General features: G+C 44.1%; 1 protein-coding gene across 1 annotated transcript in view; it reads left to right on the top strand.

Annotated features, from left to right (window-relative positions):
* The window catches only part of tlcd3a (TLC domain containing 3A), a 38,685-nt gene that overhangs the window by 917 nt on the left and 21,570 nt on the right, over positions 1-16,198 (top strand). The gene's annotated exons all lie outside the window — the stretch shown is intronic.

Raw genomic sequence — 16,198 nt, 5'->3', positions numbered from 1 at the left:
AAAACCACCTAAAAAATCACCCAAAAAAACACCTAAAAATCACCCAAAAAAACACCTAAAAATCACCCAAAAAACACCTAAAAATCACCCAAAAAAAACCCATAAAAACCACCTACAAACCACCTAAAAACACCAGTGCTAGAGCATTAAACAGAGTTTGGTTTGGTAGGTGTGTTGGTACCCAGTCCTAACCCCCCCACAGCTTTAGTTCTGGTTCATTTGGCACTTGGTTAACGTGTCTAAATCTGACCCCAGGTGGAAGTCTGTGGAACGGTCACTTAGAGTTAGATTTACAGCAGCAGAAGTGGAAGGTGTAAATACATGTCTTATACTTCACTGGACAAATATCAGACATCGCACTTTTTGCACTTTTTCTGGGGGGGGGGGGGGGGGGGCTGGCAGAAGGCCCGTGATGATGTGAGGGGGCGGTTGTTCATAAAAGGTTGAACTTGTGGTCTAGAGGCTCAAACCGTGTCAGCAGTAGAACAGACGAAAAGTACACGAGTTTATTCTGTAGGACTTCAAATTCCAGGGAAAGAAAGAGACCAAGACTGTGGCAGTTATGGATGAGTGTCCTTGAACACCCACCGCTGCTTAATTCTGTTAGCTGCTTGAATTGTGAGCGTGGCAGAAGGAAGGAGTGGTTTAGAAACGACAGGAAGGACCAAAGAATGGAGGGCATTGTTTCTAATCAGGTCCAACACTTACAGGAACTGTAAGATAATTCCAGTCTAGGCTAATCTGAACGCACATGAAAGCACTGAGGCCTCCAAAAACTATGAATAGAAGAATGTGTGGTTTTTCCGAATTATTCAGTTTTTGTTCCTGAGCAAATCCATCTAAATGGAAGTTTCTGAATACCAACCTCGACCTGCCAAATGCCCCGACTGTCACTGTACAGTTTACCAAACTGTCACCGTACAGTTTACCGAAGTGCGACCGTACAGTTTACCGAAGTGCGACCATAGAGTTTACCGAACTGTGACCGTAGAGTTTACCCAACTGTGACCGTAGAGTTTACCCAACTGTGACCGTAGACTTTACCCAACTGTGACCGTAGAGTTTACCCAACTGTGACTGTAGAGTTTACCTAACTGTGACCGTAGAGTTTACCCAACTGTGACCGTAGAGTTTACCGAACTGTGACCGTAGACTTTACCGAACTGTGACCGTAGAGTTTACCAAACTGTGACCATAGAGTTTACCCAACTGTGACCGTAGAGTTTACCCAACTGTGACCGTAGAGTTTACCCAACTGTGACCGTAGAGTTTACCCAACTGTGACCGTAGACTTTACCGAACTGTGACCGTAGAGTTTACCGAACTGTGACTGTACAGTTTACCTAACTGTGACCATAGAGTTTACCCAACTGTGACCGTAGACTTTACCGAACTGTGACCGTAGAGTTTACCGAACTGTGACCGTAGAGTTTACCGAACTGTGACCGTAGACTTTACCAAACTGTGACCGTAGAGTTTACCCAACTGTGACCGTAGAGTTTACCAAACTGTGACCGTAGAGTTTACCCAACTGTGACCGTAGAGTTTACCCAACTGTGACCGTAGACTTTACCAAACTGTGACCGTAGAGTTTACCGAACTGTGACCGTAGAGTTTACCGAACTGTGACCGTAGAGTTTACCTAACTGTGACCGTAGAGTTTACCAAACTGTGACCGTAGAGTTTACCAAACTGTGACCGTAGAGTTTACCCAACTGTGACCGTAGACTTTACCGAACTGTGACCGTAGAGTTTACCGAACTGTGACTGTAGGGTTTGCCGAAATGCGACCATAGAGTTTACCAAACTGTGACCATAGAGTTTACCGAAGTGCGACCGTAGAGTTTACCGAACTGTGACCGTAGGGTTTACCGAACTGTGACTGTAGAGTTTACCAAACTGTGACCGTAGAGTTTACCCAACTGTGACCGTAGACTTTACCAAACTGTGACCGTAGAGTTTACCAAACTGTGACCGTAGAGTTTACCCAACTGTGACCGTAGACTTTACCAAACTGTGACCGTAGAGTTTACCAAACTGTGACCGTAGAGTTTACCCAACTATGACCGTAGAGTTTACCAAACTGTGACCGTAGAGTTTACCAAACTGTGACCGTAGAGTTTACCGAACTGTGACCGTAGACTTTACCGAACTGTGACCATAGACTTTACCGAACTGTGACGTAGAGTTTACCAAACTGTGACCGTAGACTTTACCGAACTGTGACCATAGACTTTACCAAACTGTGACCATAGACTTTACCGAACTGTGACGTAGAGTTTACCAAACTGTGACCGTAGACTTTACCGAACTGTGACCATAGACTTTACCAAACTGTGACCGTAGACTTTACCGAACTGTGACCGTAGAGTTTACCGAACTGTGACTGTAGGGTTTGCCGAAATGCGACCATAGAGTTTACCAAACTGTGACCATAGAGTTTACCGAAGTGCGACCGTAGAGTTTACCGAACTGTGACCGTAGAGTTTACCGAACTGTGACCGTAGAGTTTACCGAACTGTGACCGTAGACTTTACCAAACTGTGACCGTAGAGTTTACCAAACTGTGACCGTAGAGTTTACCCAACTATGACCGTAGAGTTTATCAAACTGTGACCGTAGAGTTTACCAAACTGTGACCGTAGAGTTTACCGAACTGTGACCGTAGACTTTACCGAACTGTGACCATAGACTTTACCGAACTGTGACGTAGAGTTTACCGAACTGTGACCGTAGAGTTTACCAAACTGTGACCGTAGACTTTACCGAACTGTGACCGTAGAGTTTACCGAACTGTGACTGTAGGGTTTGCCGAAATGCGACCATAGAGTTTACCAAACTGTGACCATAGAGTTTACCGAAGTGCGACCGTAGAGTTTACCGAACTGTGACTGTAGAGTTTACCCAACTGTGACCGTAGAGTTTACCCAACTGTGACCGTAGACTTTACCAAACTGTGACCGTAGAGTTTACCAAACTGTGACCGTAGAGTTTACCAAACTGTGACCGTAGAGTTTGCCAAACTGTGACCGTAGAGTTTACCAAACTGTGACCGTAGAGTTTACCCAACTGTGACCGTAGAGTTTACCAAACTGTGACCGTAGAGTTTACCAAACTGTGACCGTAGAGTTTACCCAACTGTGACCGTAGAGTTTACCAAACTGTGACCGTAGAGTTTGCCAAACTGTGACCGTAGAGTTTACCAAACTGTGACCGTAGAGTTTACCCAACTGTGACCGTAGAGTTTACCAAACTGTGACCGTAGAGTTTACCAAACTGTGACCGTAGAGTTTACCCAACTGTGACCGTAGAGTTTACCAAACTGTGACCGTAGAGTTTACCAAACTGTGACCGTAGAGTTTACCCAACTGTGACCGTAGAGTTTACCAAACTGTGACCGTAGAGTTTACCAAACTGTGACCGTAGACTTTACCAAACTGTGACCGTAGAGTTTACCAAACTGTGACCGTAGAGTTTACCCAACTATGACCGTAGAGTTTATCAAACTGTGACCGTAGAGTTTACCAAACTGTGACCGTAGAGTTTACCGAACTGTGACCGTAGACTTTACCGAACTGTGACCATAGACTTTACCGAACTGTGACGTAGAGTTTACCGAACTGTGACCGTAGAGTTTACCAAACTGTGACCGTAGACTTTACCGAACTGTGACCGTAGAGTTTACCGAACTGTGACTGTAGGGTTTGCCGAAATGCGACCATAGAGTTTACCAAACTGTGACCATAGAGTTTACCGAAGTGCGACCGTAGAGTTTACCGAACTGTGACCGTAGAGTTTACCGAACTGTGACCGTAGACTTTACCGAACTGTGACCGTAGAGTTTAGTGAAGTGCGTCTCCACAGTGACTGTCGCCATGGTAACCCCTGTCATCCATCCAGGTGCAGCGGTCACCTGTCCTTTTGTTTGCGGTGGCGTTCAGAGCTCACATTCCCCTCCATTATTCAGTCCTCCTGTGTGTCTGTAAACTCCCCTCCTCCTCTTTGTTGGTCCTCTTGTTCCCTCACTCGTCAGCTTTAAACCACTTCTGTTCACGGCGGTACCACATGATCGGCTTTAGTTCTCCTACAACACAGGTGTCAAACATGCGGCCCACGGGATGAATTTACAAAGTGTAAGTTAGGACATCGAACTCAAGAATAATATCATCATAATCTGTAAATAAGGACAACACCAGTTTTTTCTATTTGATTTAGTGCAAAAAACATTAAATTATGAAAATGTTTACATTAACAAACTATCCTTTAACAGTTAAATGTGAATAACCTGAACAAATATGAACAACCTGAAATGTCTGAAGAAAATCCAGCGCAATTTTAACAATATTCTGCCTGTTAATAAAAGTTTAGTACCTTTGTAGATCTGATCTGTAATGCACATGTAGAAATGACAAGTTACTACTCAAAAATCACCCAAATTCACACAAAAATGACCCTAAAACCACCTAAAAATTACCCCAAAAACACCTATAACATTATGCCTATAAATTATGACAACTTCAAATTTTAGTGCAAAAAAATAGCATTAAATGATGAAAACATTTCCAATTTCAAACTATGCTTTCACAATAAAATGTGAATAACCTGAAATGTCTGTATTAAATTCAGTCCAGTTTGAACTCTTTTCTTCCTGTTCCTCAGTGTTTAGTGTCTTTGGAGATCTGATCCAGAATGCACATGGACTAATGAGAAGTTGCTACTCAAAAATCACCCAAATTCACACAAAAATTACCCAAAAAAACCCACCTAAAAATCACTCAAAAAATCACCTAATATTATGCCTATAAATTATGACAACTTCAAATTATAGTGCAAAAAAAAGCATTAAATTATGAAAATATTCACATTTCCAAACTATCCTTTCACAATAAAATGTGAATAACCAGAACAAATATGAACAACGTGAAATGTCTGTATTAAATTCAGTACAATTTTAACAATATTCTGCCTGTTAAATAAATGTTTAGTGTCGTAGATCTGATCCAGAATGCACATGTAGAAATGACAAGTTGAGGCAGAAGATTGAAAAACTGTACTTATATTTTTTAACAAATGGAATTTTTTTCAGGTTATTCACATCCTTTTTGTTCTGATAGTTTGTAAATGTAAATATTGTCATAACTGAATGTCATTTTTTGCACTAAAACCATTTGGAGTTGTCAGTATTTATTGGCTGTCATGCTATAGTTTTCCTGGTTTGACCCACTTCAGATTAAATCAGGCTGAATGTGGAACCTGGAAGAACAGGAGTTTGACAGCCGTGTCCAAGCTGTCCAAGGACGGGGACACGCAGGGGGGAAAGGCCACAGACGCACATTTTAAAAGGCTTAAAGGTGCTGGAGACGTTCCTTTACCAATTTTTCATCAAATCTGTAAAAATCTTCAGTATTTTTTGTCGAGACGTGCATTGTGGGACATGGAGGCTGGCGCTGCCGATGCCGCTGCAGGCGGCTGGGAGGTCCACGCAGCGCCAGCCTCCATTTCCCACAATGCACGTCGTGACAAAAAATACCGAAGATGCTCCAGTGACGTCGTGGTCTGAACGTAAACACATCTACGTGGATGGAACGAACAATCTGTTCACCATGAGGAAAGAGATTCAGGTGAGTAATGACAGACAGACGACAGACGAATGAAAGTGAGGAGAGGACTGAGGATGGACACAGACCAGGAGGAGCTGGTCACCAAAGTCTCCAGCACCTTTAAGTTCACTGTGCTTCACATCGGAACATGAGTTTGGGGAAGTCTTCATCTGAGCGAAGGAGAACCGGAAAAACCAAACCCAGTCTGGAAAGGCTGGAGCTGTGGGAGAACCACCTTCCACACTTCCACCGGAATCTGAAGAACGTTTGAACACAGGACAGACCTCTACAGACCTGACTCCAGTACTACAGACCTGTACTACAGACCTGACGCCAGTACCACAGACCTGACTCCAGTACTACAGACCTGTACTACAGACCTGTACTACAGACCTGACTCCAGTACTACAGACCTGTACTACAGACCTGTACTACAGACCTGACTCCAGTACTACAGACCTGTACTACAGACCTGACGCCAGTACCACAGACCTGACTCCAGTACTACAGACCTGTACTACAGACCTGACTCCAGTACTACAGACCTGTACTACAGACCTGACGCCAGTACCACAGACCTGACTCCAGTACTACAGACCTGTACTACAGACCTGACGCCAGTACCACAGACCTGACTCCAGTACTACAGACCTGTACTACAGACCTGACGCCAGTACCACAGACCTGACTCCAGTACTACAGACCTGTACTACAGACCTGTACTACAGACCTGACTCCAGTACTACAGACCTGTACTACAGACCTGACGCCAGTACCACAGACCTGACTCCAGTACTACAGACCTGTACTACAGACCTGTACTACAGACCTGTACTACAGACCTGACTCCAGTACTACAGACCTGTACTACAGACCTGACGCCAGTACTACAGACCTGTACTACAGACCTGTACTACAGACCTGACTCCAGTACCACAGACCTGTACTACAGACCTGAGTCCAGTACCACAGACCTGTACTACAGACCTGACTCCAGTACTACAGACCTGTACTACAGACCTGACGCCAGTACCACAGACCTGACTCCAGTACTACAGACCTGTACTACAGACCTGACTCCAGTACCACAGACCTGTACTACAGACCTGAGTCCAGTACCACAGACCTGTACTACAGACCTGACTCCAGTACTACAGACCTGTACTACAGACCTGACTCCAGTACCACAGACCTGTACTACAGACCTGAGTCCAGTACCACAGACCTGTACTACAGACCTGACTCCAGTACTACAGACCTGTACTACAGACCTGACTCCAGTACCACAGACCTGTACTACAGACCTGACTCCAGTACCACAGACCTGTACTACAGACCTGACTCCAGTACCACAGACCTGACTCCAGTACTACAGACCTGTACTACATACCTGCACTACAGACCTGTACTACAGACCTGAGTCCAGTACCACAGACCTGTACTACAGACCTGTACTACAGACCTGTACTACAGACCTGACTCCAGTACCACAGACCTGTACTACAGACCTGACTCCAGTACCACAGACCTGTACTACAGACCTGTACTACAGACCTGACTCCAGTACCACAGACCTGTACTACAGACCTGACTCCATCAATCAATCAATCACCCTTTATTTATAAAGCGCTTTTCATGCACAGATGCAACACAAAGTGCTTTACAGAATTAAAAACACAATAAAAACAGAAAAACAATTACAAAGAAAACCCCTCCCTCCCACCCTCCATACTAGACACACACACACACACACACACACACACACGCCCACACACACGCACACAACAGGGAGACATGGCATGGCACTGAGGATCAAGGAAACGCCCCCTTTGGGGCCGTCCACACTGGGAGGAGCCACAGGCCGTGCCATCGGGGGGACCGGCACCCGGGCCCCCCGACTCCGACAGACAGGTGGACCCCCACATCGAAGGGAGGACCCCCAGCCGGCCGGGCCAAAGGGACCCAAGGACAGTACCCCCACTAGCAGAGCAGACACAGCTCCCAGTGTGGAGGACCCCCTGAGGAAACACTGGTGTTAAAAGCTAAAGACTAAAAGCAGAACATAGGACTAAGAATAAATAAAATAAATACAGTACCAAGAGTAAAATACGTACGATTATAAATAAAATAGAATAGATAAAGTATCAGTGATAAATAAAACAAAATAAGAACAAGAAGAGTTTAAACAATTAGTTAAAAGCCTGATTAAAAAGGTGTGTCTTTAATCTTCTTTTAAAAATACCAACAGTCTGTGCAGTCCTGAGGCGCTCCGGCAGGCTGTTCCACAGGTGGGGGCCATAGTGGCTAAATGCTGCCTCACCGTGGGTTTTTGTTCTGGGTTTTGGTATGGTTAAAAGGCCAGTGCCGGAGGACCTCAGGGTCGTTAAGGCCGTTAAGACATTTAAAAACCAGCAAGAGAACCTTAAAATCGATCCTGAAGCGTACGGGGAGCCAATGCAGCGACTCTAAAACCGGTGTCATGTGCTCCCGCCCTCTGGTCCTTGTCAGCACGCGTGCGGCTGAGTTTTGTAATAATTGGAGATTTAAAATACTCTTTTTGGGAAGACCAGAGAGCAGGGCATTACAATAATCTAAGCGACAAGAAATAAAAGCATGCATTAGCACCTCCGTACTGGCCTGAGAGAGAAACGGGCGGACTCTGGCTATGTTCTTAAGGTGATAAAAACCTGTTTTTGTTATATTTTTGATATGTGGGATAACATTCAGCTCAGAGTCAAGAATCACGCCCAGATTTTTTACTGACTGTGTTGGTTTAAGATCTTTTAGTTTTGGTAAAAGTTTCTCTCTCTGGCCTTCAGGACCTATAACTAAAACCTCAGTTTTGTCCTGGTTGAGCTGTAGGAAATTCTCTGCCATCCATGACTTGATGTCTACAATGCAGTTAAAAAGGGCATCAACTGGCCCTGTGTCATCAGGAGACACGGCGATGTATAGCTGTGTATCATCAGCATAACTATGGAAGCTGATGCCGTGTCTCCTGATGACGTCCCCAAGGGGAAGCATGTACAGATTAAAAAGAAGTGGACCTAAAATTGAACCTTGGGGAACCCCACATCCAATTTCATGTGTTCCTGAGGAACATGTATCCATACTTACATAAAAGCATCGGTCTGTGAGATAAGAACAAAACCAGTTAAAAACAGTACCGGAGAAGCCGACTAGGTGTCTGAGTCTATTTAATAAAACGTGATGGTCTACCGTATCAAAAGCGGCGCTTAGATCCAGTAGAACCAACACTGTGAGCTTTTTATTATCAAAATTCCACCTGATGTCGTTTAAAATCTTTAAAAGTGCTGTCTCGGTACTGTGGTTCCTCCTCAAACCAGACTGATGTTTCTCTAAAATGTTATTTCTGATTAAAAAGTCAGTAACTTGGTTAAAAACCAGTTTTTCTAAAATTTTACTTAAAAACGGTAAGTTGGATACAGGTCGGTAATTATTAAGAATGTTGGGGTCTGAGTTGCTCTTCTTCAGAAGGGGCTTCACCACCGCCGTTTTAAAGGCGGTGGGGAAGACACCCGTCTGAAGAGAGCAATTCATGATGTTTAAAATGTGTTCCTCAAAGAAGCCATAAAATGTCTTTAAAAGTGATGTAGGAATTGGATCTAAAAGGCAGGTTGTTGGGTTGACTTGGGAGAAAACTCGACCAAGTGTCCTCACATCAACCAGGGCAAAACTCTCCAGTGTTTCCTCAGACAAGGACAACAGTCCAGGTGTGTTAACAGACAAAACTTTCTGGGATAAAAGGCTGGATCTGATGTCCTTGATTTTAGTTCTGAAGTGGTCTGCAAAGTTTTCACAAATATCATCTGTTGGTGTCTTAATATCTTTATTAAAATCAGTGCCTGTTAAAATATTAAAAGTGGAGAAGAGGAACCGGGGGTTGTCTCTATGGTTGGTGATGAGTTGTGAGAAATGGGAAATTCGTGCCTTTTTCACTGCGTTATTGTAGGTTTGGAGTTGTTGACGTAAAATCTCGTAATGCACGGTCAGTTTGCTCTTTCTCCATCTTCTCTCAGCACTCCTGCATTCTCTTTTCAGTTTATTGATTTCATCGTTCTTTCTCCATGGGGGTGTAGGTTTTCTATTTATTGTTTTAGTTATTAGTGGAGCCACTGAGTCCAGAGTTGACTTCAGTGTACTGTTAAAATGATCAACGATAAAATCACAGGACGCAGGTCAAATTTTAGCAGGAGTTCTTTGTAAAATCTCAATAAAATTTGCAGCCACTTCAGAAGTTAGATAGCGCCTCCTCACTGTTCTCACCGGGGCCTCCTCCTGGTACCTCCAGTACCACAGACCTGACTCCAATACTACAGACCTGTACTACAGAACTGACTCCAGTACTACAGACCTGACTCCAATACTACAGACCTGACTCCAGTACTACAGACCTGACTCCAATACTACAGACCTGTACTACAGAACTGACTCCAGTACTACAGACCTGACTCCAATACTACAGACCTGACTCCAGTACTACAGACCTGTACTACAGACCTGACTCCAGTACTACAGACCTGAGTCCAGTACTACAGACCTGACTCCAGTACTACAGACCTGTACTACAGACCTGACTCCAGCATTACAGACCTGACTCCAGTACTACAGACCTGTACTACAGACCTGACTCCAGTACTACAGACCTGTACTACAGACCTGACTCCAGTACCACAGACCTGACTCCAGTACTACAGACCTGTACTACAGACCTGACTCCAGTACTACAGACCTGTACTACAGACCTGACTCCAGTACCACAGACCTGACTCCAATACTACAGACCTGTACTACAGACCTGACTCCAGTACTACAGACCTGACTCCAGTACTACAGACCTGTACTACAGACCTGACTCCAGTACCACAGACCTGACTCCAATACTACAGGCCTGTACTACAGACCTGACTCCAGTACTACAGACCTGTACTACAGACCTGACTCCAGTACTACAGACCTGAGTCCAGTACTACAGACCTGACTCCAGTACTACAGACCTGTACAACAGACCTGACTCCAGTACTACAGACCTGTACTACAGACCTGACTCCAGTACTACAGACCTGACTCCAGTACTACAGACCTGTACTACAGACCTGACTCCAGTACCACAGACCTGACTCCAGTACCACAGACCTGACTCCAGTACCACAGACCTGACTCCAATACTACAGCCCTGTACTACAGACCTGACTCCAGTACTACAGACCTGTACTACAGACCTGACTCCAGTACCACAGACCTGACTCCAATACTACAGGCCTGTACTACAGACCTTACTCCAGTACTACAGACCTGTACTACAGACCTGACTCCAGTACCACAGACCTGACTCCAATACTACAGGCCTGTACTACAGACCTGACTCCAGTACTACAGACCTGTACTACAGACCTGACTCCAGTACTACAGACCTGAGTCCAGTACTACAGACCTGACTCCAGTACTACAGACCTGTACAACAGACCTGACTCCAGTACTACAGACCTGACTCCAGTACTACAGACCTGTACTACAGACCTGACTCCAGTACCACAGACCTGTACTACAGACCTGACTCCAGTACCACAGACCTGACTCCAATACTACAGGCCTGTACTACAGACCTGACTCCAGTACTACAGACCTGTACTACAGACCTGACTCCAGTACTACAGACCTGAGTCCAGTACTACAGACCTGACTCCAGTACCACAGACCTGACTCCAATACTACAGGCCTGTACTACAGACCTGACTCCAGTACTACAGACCTAACTCCAGTACTACAGACCTGTACTACAGACCTGACTCCAGTACTACAGACCTGACTCCAGTACTACAGACCTGTACTACAGACCTGACTCCAGTACCACAGACCTGACTCCAGTACCACAGACCTGTACTACAGACCTGACTCCAGTACTACAGGCCTGTACTACAGACCTGACTCCTGTACTACAGACCTGTACTACAGACCTGACTCCAGTACTACAGACCTGAGTCCAGTACTACAGACCTGACTCCAGTACTACAGACCTGTACTACAGACCTGACTCCAGTAGTACAGGTCTGTAGTACAGACCTGAGTCCAGTACTACAGACCTGACTCCAGTACTACAGACCTGTACTACAGACCTGACTCCAGCACTACAGACCTGACTCCAGTACTACAGACCTGAGTCCAGTACTACAGACCTGACTCCAGTACTACATACCTGTACTACAGACCTGACTCCAGTACTACAGACCTGTACTACAGACCTGACTCCAGTACCACAGACCTGTACTACAGACCTGACTCCAGTACTACAGACCTGACTCCAGTACTACAGACCTGTACTACAGACCTGACTCCAGTACTACAGACCTGTACTACAGACCTGACTCCAGTACTACAGACCTGAGTCCAGTACTACAGACCTGACTCCAGTACTACAGACCTGTACTACAGACCTGACTCCAGCAGTACAGACCTGACTCCAGTACTACAGACCTGTACTACAGACCTGACTCCAGTACTACAGACCTGAGTCCAGTACTACAGACCTGACTCCAGTACTACAGACCTGTACTACAGACCTGACTCCAGTACTACAGACCTGTACTACAGACCTGACTCCAGTACTACAGACCTGAGTCCAGTACTACAGACCTGACTCCAGTACTACAGACCTGACTCCAGTACCACAGACCTGTACTACAGACCTGACTCCAGTACTACAGACCTGACTCCAGTACTACAGACTGGCAGCTGGGGCTGGTTTAGTTCAGTTGAAGCAGTTCCTTTTTGCCCTGGGGGCAGTTCTTTTTCGTGGGTGTGGACCTAAACAACAGAATTCAGACCAGATAAACCAGGGCCGTCAGACTCATGTTAGTTCAGTTCCACATTCAGCCAAATCTGATCTGCAGTGGGCCGGACCAGTCAAATAAGAACAGAATAATAGAGAAATTATTTCAGCTCCAAACTGTCCTCCATGTTTCAGAGTGAAATAAGTAAATGATATGATGAAAATGTTTCCATCTACTAACTCTCCTTTAAACCAATGTGAATAACATGAACAAACTGAAATTTCTTAAGAAAACTAAGTACAATTTTAACAATATTCTGTCTCAGTTTATCATTTCCACATGAACATTACAACGTACAGGTCACAGTGGATCTACAAACACACACAAGATTTAATAACAAACAGAATATTGGTAAAATTACATTTCAGACATTTAAAAATGTTTATATTTGTTGAGGTTATTCGTGTTTTTGTGAAATGTTAGTTTGTTTTAGTGTAAAAGTTCTTTCTTTCTTTCTTTCTTTCTTTCTTTCTTTCCTCCATTAGCTGTATCATAGCTACAGCTTTTCTTCCTGGGGTCCTTACAATAATCTTTACAACTTGTCAATGCATATCACATACAACAGAATCATACAAAACTACTGTCACATTCTACATAACATCCAAAAACCAGACACAAATACAGACCTGACCGCTCCTTTAGGTCAGCAGCGCTATAACATATACATACATATATTTAATTAACCCAGGTATCAGTCATCTATGGTCAATAGACGTTTTTAACTGATGTCTTAAATTTCATTTGACAGTTTTCTTGTGTGTTGTGTTCCAGTCGTGTGTTCCATTCTTCCATACTTCTGTTCGTTACCATTCTTTTCATTGCATTTGTTCTTCTTTGGGCCTGTGTTAAATTCCCTCTGGTTGTCCATCTGGTTGCACAGCTCTGCCTATCTGAACTAAAACAAACATTTTTGTACAAGATGGATGTTTTTTTTTGTTCTAATAATATTACTATAGAAAACCAGTAAAGAATAAAGTCATCTTTTTTTAACAGTCAGTTCCAGTGGTTCTGCATGTCAGTAACATTTGTTCTGTAGCCACACTGCAGAGCAGTGTGAGCAGCTCTGTTTTGTACAATTTACAACTTTTGGATATTTTCTAGTGTTGTATTTGAGCGTACTGCTGCACAGTAATCCAACACTGACAGTACTAAGGACTGAATCACCAGTTTAGTTCAACTAGGTGACATGAAAGCTGCAAAATACAGTCAAATTACATGAAAATATTTACATGTACAACGACTAAAATGTGGAGTTGTGATCATTTCTAGGCTATTCTGATAGTATTTGACTGAGCCGACCCACTGCAGATTACACTGGTGTGTATGTGGAACCTGAACTAAAAGGGTTAATTTCTTCAGTTTAATTTTTACATTTCACAGATTCATCCCAGGGCCGGACTGGACCCTTTGGCGGGCCGGATTTGGCCCCCGGGCCGCATGTCTGACACCTGTGGTATAAAAGAAGTGGTGTGGATCTGGTCCTGAACTGTACTGTGGTGGTTTCTGCAGTGGGGGGACAGAGAAATGTGAGCCCACTAAAGGTGTTAGGGCTCTACTGTTGTGGTGGTCAGGTGGACTGGGCAGTCCCAGTCCACACAAATGAAACCAACATATGCAGGAAAAACCAGTAGGACAGGTACGAGCTGAAGGTCTAACCAACACAGGACTTTATGTTTTTATTTATTTTAATAAATCAAGAAGAAAATGCAGGTCACATGTTTCTTCCAAGGTTATTGTTAAACTAACAAAACGACCAAAACTAGAACTGTAAAAACATTTGCATTAACTGAGTCTTCATGACTTCTAATTTGACAGGGACAAATGAGGAAGTCGAAAATGATGATATTCATTCAAAGTGCTGATGACGTATTACACACACTGGTGTTCCTCTGGGGTCAGTTTGAGGCCCAGCTGTTTTATCTGTGTGTGTGTGTGTGTGTGTGTGTGTGTGTGTGTGTGTGTGTGTGTGTGTCTGTCAAGGTTATTATCATTAATGAAAACTAATGAAATGACCAAAACTAGAATTGAAAAAACATTTTCGTTAACTGAAATAAACAAAAACTATGATTCAAAAAAACCATAACTAACTGAAACTGTATTGTGTGTTTACTAAACTAACTAAAAAAGAAAAAAATTCTGGATCAAATTCCCTTGGTTTTGGTCTTTGTCAATGTCAGATTGATGTTAAATGGATTTCTTTGTCTCTCTCAGTTTTCTGTGCTGTCTCCATACGACACTTTTTGCTCCGTCACTTGTGTTCACTTGTGGTTTCCAGTCGTCTTCTGGTCCCCACTCTACCTGGAAACATGGAGACTAAAGCAGCAGAGTCCTGTCTGGGATTGATTTGAATAGGAGCACAGAGAAGAAGAGAAAAGAGACCACTGAACTACAACTGAACTACAACTGAACTACAACTAAACTACAACTAAACTACAACTGAACTACAACTGAACTACAACTGAACTACAACTAAACTAAACTACAACTGAACTACAACTGAACTAAACTACAACTGAACTACAACTGAACTACAACTGAACTACAACTAAACTACAACTGAACTACAACTGAACTACAACTGAACTACAACTAAACTAAAACTAAACTAAACTAAAACTAAACTAAAGCTACAACTAAACTACAACTAAACTACAGCTAAACCACAACTAAACTAAAACTAAACTGAAACTAAACTAAAACTAAACTAAACTAAAACTAAATTAAAATGAAATTAATCATTGGTTCAAGAAAGGTTCCTCTTCACACCCAGAAGTGGAAAATCACGAGGATAAAACCTGGTGGTCTAGGGTTGGGTCAGGGCGTCGTACGTGCACAGTGTGTTCAGTCACATGACAGAATGATGCTGCGTTTCCACTACATGGTACAGACTCCACTCCACACGGCCTTTCTGCCTTTCCATCACATAAAAGGACCTGGAATCTGGTACCTGGTCCTAGTTTTCTGGTCTCACCTCTGCTGAGGTTCCAGGACTGGGGACCAGATCCTAAAGGTGACACTGTGTAAACACTGCAGACCTCTGATTGGTCAGAGTGGTGTGTGTGCCCCGCCCTTTTATAAAACACATGCAGAAGTTTCCAGTAAATCTGTCGGTAGGTGAATCCACACGATGACAGAAAACTGTAAAACTACACCATGATTGGAGGAGATTTATGCCGCGTTTCCACTACATACAACTGACTCGGTTCCACTCTGGTACCAGGTCCTATTCCAGACCGGTTCCACTCTGGTACCAGGTCCTATTCCAGACCCTTTCCACTCTGGTACCAGGTCCTATTCCAGACCAGGTCCACTCTGGTACCAGGTCCTATTCCAGACCCTTTCCACTCTGGTACCAGGTCCTATTCCAGACCAGGTCCACTCTGGTACCAGGTCCTATTCCAGACCCTTTCCACTCTGGTACCAGGTCCTATTCCAGACCCTTTCCACTCTGGTACCAGGTCCTATTCCAGACCCTTTCCACTCTGGTACCAGGTCCTATTCCAGACCGGTTCCACTCTGGTACCAGGTCCTATTCCAGACCGGTTCCACTCTGGTACCAGGTCCTATTCCAGACCCTTTCCATTCCAGATCCTCCCTCTTTCCAGTCCCTGGTCGTCATAGCGATGCGGTGCGTTCCTTCTGTGTGCTCTGCTCACAGTTGCTGATAAACTCACTGGTTGCCTGTTGTCTGGTCAAACTCCTGCTGAATGTTTGCGTCTGAACCTCCTGGACAAACCATGGTGTAGT

Source organism: Sphaeramia orbicularis, unplaced genomic scaffold (assembly GCF_902148855.1).
Source record: "Sphaeramia orbicularis unplaced genomic scaffold, fSphaOr1.1, whole genome shotgun sequence".
NCBI classification, from domain to species: domain Eukaryota; kingdom Metazoa; phylum Chordata; class Actinopteri; order Kurtiformes; family Apogonidae; genus Sphaeramia; species Sphaeramia orbicularis.
Note: the sequence above shows the minus strand (reverse complement) of the source record. Positions and strands in the feature narration are given on the sequence as shown.